The sequence below is a fragment of the Oculina patagonica genome, chromosome 2 (genome assembly GCF_052425735.1).
Source record: "Oculina patagonica isolate OP01 chromosome 2, crgOcupat, whole genome shotgun sequence".
Lineage (NCBI taxonomy): Eukaryota > Metazoa > Cnidaria > Anthozoa > Scleractinia > Oculinidae > Oculina > Oculina patagonica.
In genome coordinates, this window is record NC_135759.1 from 35,532,286 (window position 1) to 35,544,931 (window position 12,646).

The 12,646-nt window shown below is 40.5% G+C and overlaps 1 pseudogene across 1 annotated transcript; it reads right to left on the minus strand.

The window, feature by feature from the left end:
- Window positions 1-233: 233 nt before the first annotated feature.
- LOC144644458 (uncharacterized) lies at window positions 234-11,329 on the minus strand (annotated as a pseudogene). The gene is made up of 6 exons (XR_013569115.1): window positions 10,615-11,329; window positions 5,065-5,463; window positions 4,245-4,399; window positions 3,085-3,259; window positions 1,826-1,910; window positions 234-555 (listed from the first exon to the last, which is right to left on the minus strand). The product of XR_013569115.1 is annotated as an uncharacterized LOC144644458 (transcript).
- Window positions 11,330-12,646: the final 1,317 nt, after the last annotated feature.

Sequence of the window (12,646 nt, forward strand, 5' to 3'; positions counted from 1 at the left end):
ACTTCTTTAGCAAACAACCGTGTTTTGTCGTCATTTCATATCAATCTTCAAAAATACACTCCACCAAAAAATTGGCTCTAAGATTATAATTTTCGGGTGACGTATTCAAGTGGACTTGAATCTAAATCTGTTTTAAAAATATATGGAATGAATTCGTAATGTAATAACTAAGTACCTAGCTAACTGGCTATTAAGGATGTCTTATCAATTTCCTTTAAATATTTTTTTTAATCCCAGTTAAACTGAGAACCAGTTACCTACTAGCCAAAACTGCATTTCAAATAGCCTGTGGCTAGTTGGGTACTGTTAGTCTCGAGAACCTAGTGGTGAATCCAGCCTGGTAATAAGGATAGATTCACTGGAAGGGCCACACCCAACACGTGTACACATCTTCGCCACTACTTCATAATTCTCATCCAGGCATAAGTTAGCCAGAGTCCCGGTTGTCATGGAAACATTGCTCAAAACCACCACAGAACTAGCATCATTTATTGCCTTCCAGTAATGAAGCTCTATGCGAGTGATTTTTCCATTCCAGGTTTTGTTATCAGGAAGCTGTTAAGTGGAACATAAAAACCCTGATGTCATTATAACTGTTCAGTAGAGTAAAAAATATCTGCACAGAAAACACGGCTGAAAAAAATCTTGCAATGAGAGCCATGAGGAAAAAAAGATAAGAAACATCTTTAAAAAATTCTTGCACAATGTGAAGGTCAGAAAAAAATATCTTGCCCAGAAAAAAGTGCCCCACCCCTCTCAAAAAAATAATGGTCCATCCCTAAGCAAAAGCTACAGGTGCACAAGACCAAGACAAAGAAACAATGCCTTATTCTTTCAAGCTTGTGCTTATTTTTCACCAGTGTGAGCCAGCATGAGACATAAACCACAAGGCAATGATCCTTCTTGTTTGCCATCTTGCAGCTGCCATCAACAGATTTCTTCCGATGCTCCTGCACTTGTGTATGCCTTGTTTTCTTATGCTTGTATCATGCTTATATCAAAGAGTTGACTGACAGTTTATTGACAGTTGCCCTTTTATAGATACATGTGGAAGGGATGCATTGGTGACTATTAAATTATATGACAGGCAGGCAGGCAGCGTCCAAAATGCAAAAGTTTTAATCAAGATTAAAATGAACAAGGTTAATCTTACATCAAAAATCGAGAAGGATAGTGGATAGTGACAGTGCCTACATGTAAGCAATGATTGTAAAGAAGAGTAGTTAAAAAGGTAACCAGCGACTTTTTCATTTCCTTTATATTTGCAGAGAATGAGAGTGTTGTTCTGTGTTCATACTTACAAGTTAGTCAAGTATTTATAGGATTAAATGGCTAATATACTCGAAGCACCACACTATGAACCACAATTTTATGAAAATGCCACGAATTTGTAGTGGAAATCCCACGAAAATGGTTAACAGGTCATGAATTACGCAATGAAATGCGCCACAGTGAATTTCAAGGCCAATGAATTTTAAAAGAAGAGAATTTCATGGGTCATGAAAGCGGGTCTTCTGGAAGTTGCTGATTTATATTTCATGGGCCATGAATTTTGTAGTGCGCAGCTAGGTATGTATATCATGTTTTATACTTAGATTTTTTTTTTTGTATTTTTTTTCGAGTTGTTTTTTGTATTTTTGGTGTGTGTTCATGTTGTATTTTTCAGGTGTGTACTTGCGCAGCAATATATGTATGTCATGTTGTATTTTTCAGGTGTGTAATGCAAGCAAGGTATGAATGCCTTGTTTATTTTTTGGTTTTTTTTTTTTTTTTTTTTTTTTTTCGGGGGGGGGGGGGGGGAGCTCATAGTGTCAACTTTCTATACCTTCCAGTGAAGAGTCACATTCCTAGTATTCCCTATGTTGTAGTTGAAGTAAAGTTCTCGGATATTGTAGGGTAATGGCTGGGTTCTATCGAAAACAAATTGGAAAAAATAGGCAATGCAAGACTACCCTAAATAAGGACTGGAGAGCTTTCTCCAAGACCAACTTTATCGAGCGCACCGAAATAATAAGTTACATTGGAGAACTATGCTTGTGACATTTGAATTTTTTTTCAATTCATAATGATATTAACCAATTATTGGTTTCATATGACATGACTGTCCATTCCGAATTCTCAAAGAAGTACAGAATGTAAGTGTGTGTATGTATGTGTAAAAACAAGAAGGTAAAAGATGGGTTGGATGACATTTAGTTTTAGAGCAGTTTTCAATTGAGTGTTGTAAAACTTCAAAACCAAAACCAAAGTAATTACTCTGACCAATCACAAATTAAGCGACCACAGACAATCCAGGGAACCAATCAAAAATCGAAGCAAATACATGTAGTTGGCACGAAGCGCGGGAAAACGTGCGCGAGCGAGTCGCGATTGGGTTTTGGATTTACTCCTGATTGGCCGAGAAAGTAGCGCGAAAATTTTAAACCAATCATTAAGCGTAGTGAACGCAAAACCAAAGCAAACGCAAAGTACTTTCGACACTCAAGTGAAAACCGCTCTAATACATGTAAGATTTTTACAGCGTACCTACTGAATCCATTGTAGGAACATAAATAATAACTAGTTGCTGACCACACTTATGGGAATGGAAGCTGGAAGACGTTAATTAAAAACTTATATATCATATAGAGCGGTTTTCACTTGAGTGTCGAAAGTAAATTGCGTTTGCTTTGGTTTTGCATTACTATGCTTAGTGATTGGCTAAAAAATCTCGCGCCACTTTCTCAGCCAATCAGAACTAAAACCAAAACCAATCATGACTCGCTCGCGCATGTTTTCCCGCGCTTCGTGCCAGCTACATGTACTTGCTTTGAGTTTTGATTGGTTCACTGGATTGTCTGTGTCGTTTGTGATTGGCCAGACTGATTACTTTGGTTTTGGTTTTACGACACTCAATTTAAAACTGCTCTAATTAAGGCTTTTGGAATTGAAACCTATAACTACACCACATGCATTATATTCGTCTTCCCAGCAAGGGACAATACCGGCTACGTTGCCACGGAACACTTTTTCTCAATTCAAAAGTTGATAAGGAGACAACTAGAACTGTGCAGTGACGGCCTTAAGCCTGTTATTGTATCATACCTTCTTCTACAGTCCTGGCAGAGAGGGCAATGAACTCCCCACGGGTGTTTTCTTCATAAGCAGAACTTATTGCGCAAGCAATGTAGATGTGGTACATGGTATATGGGTGAAGACCAGTGATATCATAACTTAAGTCAGCTAGCTGATTAGAGTCTCCGTTTACAAAGTCTGTGGACTGATAACAGAACTTCATTGATTATTTGACATTTTGTAGTAAGCTGTTTCTTGTTACATTTTACTTATTCATAACAGGATCCCATAATGGGTTGAAAAAATTCCATAATGAGTTTCTGTGTATGTAGTAAATAAATCATATTGGTTGGTGATGTTTACTACTCCAAGAAAGAGGAACATCTCATCTCAAGATTCCATCTAGATTGCCAACTAATTTGTCGCGTACTGTAGTTCAAATTAAAATGAGCTAAGCCGGGAGAAGAAGGTTTTTGTCTATAGGGACGGCCTCCCTATAGATGCTTGTTTTATTTCTTTATTATTATTTTATTGTACAAAGGGACCAAAAAATGGTTATCAAAAAAGCTGTAGAGAGGAATGTTTAAATGTAAGGAGGCATTATTTTATTATTCAGGGAGTAAATATGGGAGCAAGTGAATATGCCTTCAATTCAAAGCATCGTATCTATTATTAAAAACTAGCAATGGTATATTGAATTCTTGCGTTTTGATTGGTTAATTATAACAGGGAATGGTATATGAGCTCATATACTATTCATCACAAACAAAGTAGCCTATACGCGTCAACAAAATTAGCTGGGGAGCTGAAATATTGCAATTCTTTGGGCGTTTTTAATAGAACAATTATTCCACTCGCGCTTGTTGGATATGAGATCGTTATAGCCAACTCGGCGCTAAGCGCCTCGTTGGCTATCTACCATCTCATATCCAACTCGCGCTCGTGGAATAATTGTTAATTATGGGTATAACATTAGGTCTGAGAACAGCAGAACGAAGAAAGAAAAACGAAGAAAGACATGCGAAGAGCACGACCAGGAAGGAAAGAAGGAGGAAAAAGAGGAAAAATGAAGAAAGAGAACAACAGAACGTGAAAATGTGTGAAAGAAGGAAAGAAGGGAAGCTGAGAGGCAAGGTACTGAAAGGATAGCCTCCTTATCTAGTTAATATAGGGTATAACATTATTTTTACCTGATTTGAATGAGTAGTTCCATCCGCTGCATGGAGTATCCTATAATGCAATAATTTTGAATAGCCACCCATATCCATTGGAGCATCCCAAACCAGCGACAGTGTCTTCCTTTTTACGTTATTCACACGTACGTTCTCTGGTTTTGTGCACTTCACTAGTGAAATCGATTAGGTAACAAAGTCAGAATAGCATTTATTAAATAATAAGCTAGGTGAGCTTATTGCATATAAACTTATCTTTGACTACAGAAGGTTGTGTACATTTTTTGTATGCGTTTGTATTTCTTCATCCATATCTACAAAGATTTTGTAGGATCAGCTACAAAGATCTTGCAAGTCCCTGCAAAGATACTTCAGGTCCCTGCAAATAAAATATTCTTCAGGAATGGATCCTTAAAGATCCACAGATTTTTGAAAGAACTTTGCTGAACCTAAAGGATCTTATAGCAACATGATCCCAAAGCTGTAAGAATTACTGCAGGGTGCCCAAAAGCCAGAGAGTTCTGCAAGAAGTCACGGGTGCCCAACTCTTAAAAGCTTGCAGGATAGCAAACTTATTCAAGTCGCCCAAAGGCAAAAGAAAGTAACCTGTGGCACCCGGGCTCTGCTTGAGCATTAGTGTCACATAAGGCCTCTCTCATGCTTGGTTAGTTAATATCAACTAATGAATGGTCATGTTAGTTAGGCAGGTTTATAGGTGTCCACAATTAGTAGATCTAGAGGGGACTTTTCCCCTAAGCTACTACAGTTTGACACGATAATAAAGTTTATTATAATTATTACTATTATTATGAATATTCTAATAACAGTCACTTTTTACCTAAATGCAATGGATTGCAAGAGCTGAAACTGCTATAAGCATCACTTTGCACATTTCGAATGTTGACACTGAAGAAGATAACAGGTCTAATGTTTCCCCCAGCATGGATATCAAACAGATTTGGATAGAACCTCTTGAAAAGGGATGTAACATTACACTCCACGACCATGCTCCCAGCACTTGAATTTGAGTTGACAGACAAACCAGTGCAATCTCTATAAAGGTTGAAACGAGGAGGCTTCAAACAAAACATGTCACTCTCTGACGAATACAATTGGCAGTAGAGGACATTATAGGTGAATGGAAAAACACTTTGATAGTCATCTATGGCATTCCAAATGAGTGAAATCTTAGGAGGTGTTAATCCATTTGATATGCACATTGGCTTACTGACAGGACCTGCAGAAAGAAGATTCTACAATGTGAATCGTACAAATGTAAGTTTGTTTTTCTAAAGCAATAAAGTCTGAAAACAGCCCAAGATATTTTACATACTAGTTATGCACAGTGGAACATGGACCATACTTGATCTCGACCGAGCCAGGGAGGGGGAAGTGAAAGTGGGAACAAGACCGAGAGGGGCACCATGCCAAGAAAATGCACAACGCGAGAAACAGTCGCAGCGCACAGGGAAGGGGGGAAACCGCGAAAACAACGGCCCTGCTGATGGCTGTTTTCATGGCATGGTATAAATCCCCTTGTAACATCACTGGTTTCAATAATATTGCAACTAATTAAAGCAACTTATATATTTGCACATTTGAGCAATTTTTTTAAACATACGAACTGGCCATGAAAATTAAGCTCCAAGAAGGTCGGCTGAGGTTTTATTGTACCATTTGGGACATTTGATATTTTATCCACGCCCTCCCCCACCCCTGCCCTATGGAAGGCATGATTCCGGCAGCATTTTGTAGGGGATCATACAGGTCGATCTGCAAATCGCCATATTTTGTTCCTCCTAGCTAGACTGCAAATTGCTTTTTTTCTCCTAACGACCAAAACTGCCATAATTTCTTGACTCTAATGAGTGTAAACTACCTGATAAATATGAATGTACTGGCATACAGACAGCCAAAATTGGCTTAAACTGCAAGATCACCAGTGTGTGTATAATAGGCTCTAGGCTTTTGCTCTTGGCGCCTTTGAAGTTTGCATATCCAAGGAGTTCAAAATATGTCAGTTTCTTTGAACAGACATTTCGACACTTGTGTGTCAGTGATGTAGGTTGCCTTTCATAGGGCAAGGTGGAGGGGGGGGGGGGTGCGGGGCAAGAATCCTAACGTATCCCTTCTTTTTGTATCCAATGACACAACTACAGTTTTGCCTTGCTTTAGGACTCCTTAATTTATTGTTGTGATGAGCACTACAGTGCGCGAATAATTCACCAAATTGGGGGTAAATATCCACCACATTTACCAACACCAAAGTGAATAATTGTTTTAGTATGTGCCACATAAGTTGAAAAACTAGGCAATTTGTTTCTCTTTAGCTGCTTGGAGGTAAATTGCTTTGCTAATCACCTCCCAGTTAACCATTCAGCTCGCGCAAAAAGCACTATTCACTTGTGTGGTATATACTAATACTAGGGGTAGTTGACACTAATAGTGCCCCCGGTCTTTTGTCATCATTGCATATAAGGCTTTACTTTCCTTATCACATGCAATTACGGGGCAAAATTACTGAACGCTGATTGGCTGAGACAGGGGGCATTTTTTTTTCTTAATCACGAGGACACTTTTGGTAATCAAGAGGGCATGATTACTTGATCCTGAATGGCTGAGCGCGCGTCGTCTGCACTCATATCAGTTGGTTTCCCGCTTGAAGCAAGTTTTGAAAAAAAGAGACAAGCAATGCTTTTGAGTTTGATATAAATGCGGTTATTTTATCAAATGTAAAAGAAAATCGGCATGCAGAAATGAGTGCTGCCTTGGAGGAATAGAAAGAGGACTTTTCAATCCAAATTTGTTTGTCACGGCCCGATAAAATTTGTAGTTTGGACGGTTGGCGTTGCTTCGCCTTATGCAGAGGCCACCTTATCTGACCATTAGCCGTCTGGAAAGGGCATAAATTTTGTTGGGACTTTCCGTTTTCGCTGTGGAAAGGAGAATGTCTGGTTCAAGAAGTTATTAACGCTGGTTAGGACACTTTTGTATGACTTTCATCGATGCAACATTGCAAAGCGGTAGCAAGCATTGCAAACAAAAGTGAATAATTCTAAACTGTTTTCAGTTTTATCCGTGAAGGAACTATTATATGTGAGTTGCACATTCTGTGTATTGTTTAATTCTACAGTTGGCTTCTCTTTTTCTGGATTGTATATGTGAAGTGGTCACTTTGCTACGAGCGAATATATTTGCCAAGCGGTTTCGCCGGACCTCGTTAAGTTTTGTTTTGTACAAAATTTTTCCCTTTCTGTGATAAACAAGTAATCGCAATGTGCCCTCGTGCAATTAAGGTTTAATTTTACTTTCATTTTCAAAGTTTTCCAAATTGCCTTCGTCGCTTCGCGACTCGTGCAATTTTGTGAAAACTTTGAAAATGCAAGTAAAAATTAATCCTTAATTTCCCTCGGGCCGATGCGATTATAGAGAGTCTATTTTCCCGCGAAACCAATCATAAGCGGGAGGACGCGTTTACCTGGCAAGGTCTTTATTTTGCAAGTTCGCTTTTGGAGAATTTGACGATGCAGGAAGAAACAAAAAACAAAAAAAAGCGTTTGCGATCGCTCGCTCGTTTTTCTTTTAAATAAAAATCCGGACGAGAAACATTGTTTTCTTCTAAGAACCAAGTAGAATCACACAAGAGTATTTTGCAGTTGCTTGTTGCGCCGTAATATTGCAAACAGACGTTTTTCTGATAGCGCCAATCAGAGGTGATGAAAAAGCACAAAAAATTGTACTTGGTCAAGAGTGTGTGAAAAAAAACATGTGAAAAAAGGGGAAAGAAAACAATAAAAATAGATTAAAAAGCAAATAAACCTCTTTTCTACGATTTGGGTAAGGATTCCAATAATTCCTCGCGAGCGAGGCCGAAGGCCGAGCGTAGGGGGATGCCCGATCAGGCGGGAGAACTCGGTGGAGTACGTCAAACAAAAAAGGAGGGGGGGAAAGACCCGGGGGGCAGGCGCAGGACGGTCGGGGGAGAGCCGGCGAGAGCCCAAAATCCGAAAAGAAAAACGAAAAAAGAAAGGCCAGAATCGAACCCACAAAAAAAAAGAGAAAAAAAAAGAAAAACCCTAGCCGGATTCGAACCCCCGACCTCAGCCGAGATCGATTTCAGTTCGACGCCACCATAGGCCGGCGGGCGCCGTGTGAGTCATTCCGCCACCACCCAAAAAAAAGAAAAAATGACCGAACCCACACGAGATTCTCCCGCGACCCGAGGGACACAATCCCACATATACCCCTCAACGCCTATCAGGCATAAATCTCATCGCCATCAGGGGCGCGCGGGCGGAGGCTCGAATCCTCCTGCCGTTCGTTCTTCTTCTTTTTTTTAATGCCATCAAATAAATGTCCAAAATGCGACTATCCAATAATTGTCGAGATGAAAATAGCCTGCGCTTCCCAACGCTTTAGGGACGGACAAGAAAAGTGATGGGGGGGGGGGGTGGGGAAAAAACAAAAAAAAATGCAAGCCAAAATGGCAAGAAAAAAAAATCGTGCAAAGGGGAAGGCAAAGAAAAATCGTGAGAAGGAAAGGTCCAATACCGAAAATACCTGCCACATACACTGATGAGACTACCGACGAAATATGGTGGAGAACGCATGAACCGAGCCCAGAAATCAAATTCGAGGAGCATGCCCCCACACCCCCCGAATGAGTGACTCTCCTTAGCCGCCCCAGCCCAGCCTGCGAGATGCACTGCTCATCCACGAGGCATGCCCAGCGTACGTGAAGCCACGCCACAGCCCCGAGAGAGTTCGCGCCCCTCAGCCCTCCCGCGCAGGGCTGCCGCGAGTCCGGGGGCCCGCTGGGGAGGGCAGCGAGAAGGAGCGAGGGAGCGGCGCGGGGGATCGCGGCGACCCGGGGGACGGCCGCCCGGAGCCGAACGGCGGGGGCGGCCCGCCCGACCCGCCGAGGCGCGCGCCCCGCCGGCGCGACGTTTACTGACTGGCTTTTTTTTTGCCTTACTTGGTGTGAGTTTTTCTGAGCTCTGTTTCTGTGGGGTGGTTGATTTGTTTTTGTAGTGAGTTCTCTACCTCTTGTTTCTGTGGGAGTCTCGCGTATGATTTGTCTACTTGGTAGTGAGTTATGAGCTGTTTTGTGGGGTACTCGGCTTTTTTGTTTAGGTGGTGGTTTTTACTGAGTCTTGTTTCTTGGAGACTCGGTATGATTTGTTTCTCGATGTTTGTTTTTTTTGCTGATAGTTTTCTTTTTTTTCTCTAAGAGAAGGCGAGTTGACTGAAACTGGGGGGTAGTACTACTTGTTATTTGCGGAGTGGGGCTGCTGAATAAGTGTCATTCGGGTGGGATTTGTGGGTATTGTGAAGAAACTTCATAAGACAAGATCTTTACTGTATTGTGGGGTGGATGTTGATATGTATTAGTGGGAGGGAGGGTCACTTGAGCTTGACTGTACTGAAGTGGATGAAGTATGAAAAGCATGTAGTAAATGTGTGTTAAAGAGCAGAGGTTCCCGAAAAAAATCTGCAAGATCTGAAGCGTTCCCCCCCCCCCCATCATTTTTTGTGTTTCTCGAAGCACAAGGGGTAGACTGGGAGGGTGGGTCGGAATCAAATTTTTGCTATGGTACATTTACTTACTCTTCCCCCCCAGAGGGTGAGTATTTGTGTGGGGGGGGGTTGGGAGATGGAAGGTGGGTTCGAATGTGGTGTGGGGAATTGAGATTGTTGGAATAAATGATTACTTGCTTAGGCTACATGTAGGGGGGGGGGGGGATTCTGGTTGTTTTTGTAAATGTTCGATTGGTTAGGGTTCTGAAAGACTAGGGACGGGGTGGGAGGTGAATTATTGTTGAAACAATCACCACCCCCCCCCCCCAACCCAGAGCTGCGAGGCCCGGAGTCAGTATTATAGTTGTTATTTCTACATTAGAAACTGAAAAAAGTTTCCTATTTTCCAGTTTTGAAGAAAAAGTAGATCGCCCCCAAAAGCAAATAATTTGCGCATAAGGCCAAGTAAATAAAACATATGTTTCTCGTCTCCGCCCGCTTCATTTTTTGGGGCCGTTTCTCTTTTTTAATATTTGTTATTGGGAAAGTTGGAACGAACAATAAACAACAGACAATTTTGTAGGACATGGCTTTTGTTAGGCCAAACTTTTAAACCCTCGGCACGCTAGTTCCGTACAGGAGAGGTCAGGAATTGTATTTCAAGTTCGCTTCTGTAGAATTTGACGATGGAGGAAATAACAAATAACAAAAAAAAAGCGCCCGCCCGCTCTCTCTTTTTTTTTTTATAGAAATCCGAAAGAGAAACATTTGTTTTTTTTTTAACTTGGCCTAAAAAAATGAAATGAAAATGAAATGAAATCCTGCTGTACTACGACAAGCGAAATAATGACTGTTTGTGTGTTTCTTTTACCTTCGAACTCCTGTTTTTGCGCATTAATCTGAGTCCCGAAGATCCCGAGCACCATAAGAAATGTCACCACTTTGTGAAAAGCTCCAATAGAACTGCGTTGCTGTTTTTCTGGATTAGTAGAAGCTTCCATGATCGTAGCTTTGCAGCAAATAATCAGACAAGAAATGACTGCGTAAGATAAACTCCCAGATCAGTTAAGTGGCTAAACGAGTGCTCCATTGATTGGTTGATACATTGTTGATTGACAGATAAGTAGTTCAGTTGACTGGCTTCTGAGAAACGAGACGGAAACATTATCTGCAATTGTAATGCTTTAATTCTGCTCTCAGCAATCTGCTTTTATTGACGGAAATCCCGTTTTATATACCGTATTCTCTCTAATAAGTAAGCACGTTCTAATAAGCTACCAACCTCACTCCCCTGCAAGGGGTCCGTTTCTCGAAGATCCCGAAAAGTTTTTGCGCCAGGAAAGCTAAAAGCCAAATCTCAAACCTTATAATTACAATGCTGTTTAATTTCATAATATTTTTAATATGAACAAAGGTTCCCTCATACAAAGTACCAGGCCTTTACGCTTCTCTGTTAACAGTTAATTGTTCAGTTGATTGATTGCTGAGATGGAAACATCATCTGCGATTATAGGTGCCTTTAATAATTCTGCTCTCACCGATCTGCTTTCATTGATAAAAATCCCTTATACCGTATTTCCTGGCATAAGCAAGGACCTTCAAGAGCATTTCCTCTCACCAATCCTTCCTTAATCAATCAATCAATCAATCAATAATCAATCAATCAATCAATCAATCAATCAATCAATCAATCAATCAATCAAGTTTATTTAATCTCGGAGCTGATGGGGCTGACTAGGCCCCTAGCAAACATGTGCGTATATGCCGAGAAAAAAAAAGCAAAATGCGTGTATAGACAAACCGGAAAATTAATTAATCGAAAAGTATTAAATTCATAAAAAGAAACTATCTAACTCTTTGTAAATTTAGTTTATTTGTAAGACGAAGAGCCACTCTGTGGAAGCTCTTCCAATAAAGCCGTTATTATTATTATTATTATTATTATTATTATTATTATTATTATTATTATTATTATTATTATTATTATTATTATATCTAGCTGCGCACAGCATTGCAAAAGGCCTGAAGTGTTACAATTGTTCTTATTCCGTCTGGCAGTTGATTCCAGGCGTTCGCCGCCCAGTATCGTACGGACTTCAGTCCATACTTGGTCGTATTCACCTTAGGTAATACAATCTTATTAATACCTCTCAAGTTCTTGATATTGTCCCTGACACAAAAGAGGTCCTTAAGATATACTGGTGCAATGTTATTAAGACATTTGAATATTATAATAAGTGTATCTTGGATGCGACGTTCACTTAGCGTGTAGCCAATGCTGCTGCATAGAAAAGCGGAGCTAGAGCGCTAGAAGACCCTCCCTTATAGATCAGGTCCCTTATAGATCTTATTTCGATCAGGCCTGTTTGGTCTTAACTCTGCACTCTATTCACACTCTATCTCAAAATTCATGCCCTATTTCAAAGCAAAAAGGCCACCCTATACCTCTATTTGATGCTAAAACATTTCGAAAACGATGGCCTTGTGGGGGCACATAGCTTACATGCCCCTTTGGCACATGCCACAAGTTATTATGCTCTGATACACAATCTGTTGTTTCCTTAATTAAGGAAATTCCACGGAGACTATAGAGTGTAGACAAAATCGATGCTTAAAAGAACAGTGTTCCGACTGATTTACCGTAATTCTATACGTATGGCCTTTAGCTTGCTATAAACTTGCTTTACTATTATTGCAATAGAAAATAAAGAGAATACCAAAAGAGGCAAAAGCAACGAAATATCAACCAAAGGAAGTAAATAATAACTAGTATACGGCGGGCCCGCGAAGCTTGGGTTGGGGAGGGGGGGGGGGAAAAAGGAGTGGAAGAGGAACAAGAAGAAACATTCCACAAAGGGGAAGAAAGAGAAAAACAACGGGAGGCCGCGACACCCCGCCCAGGG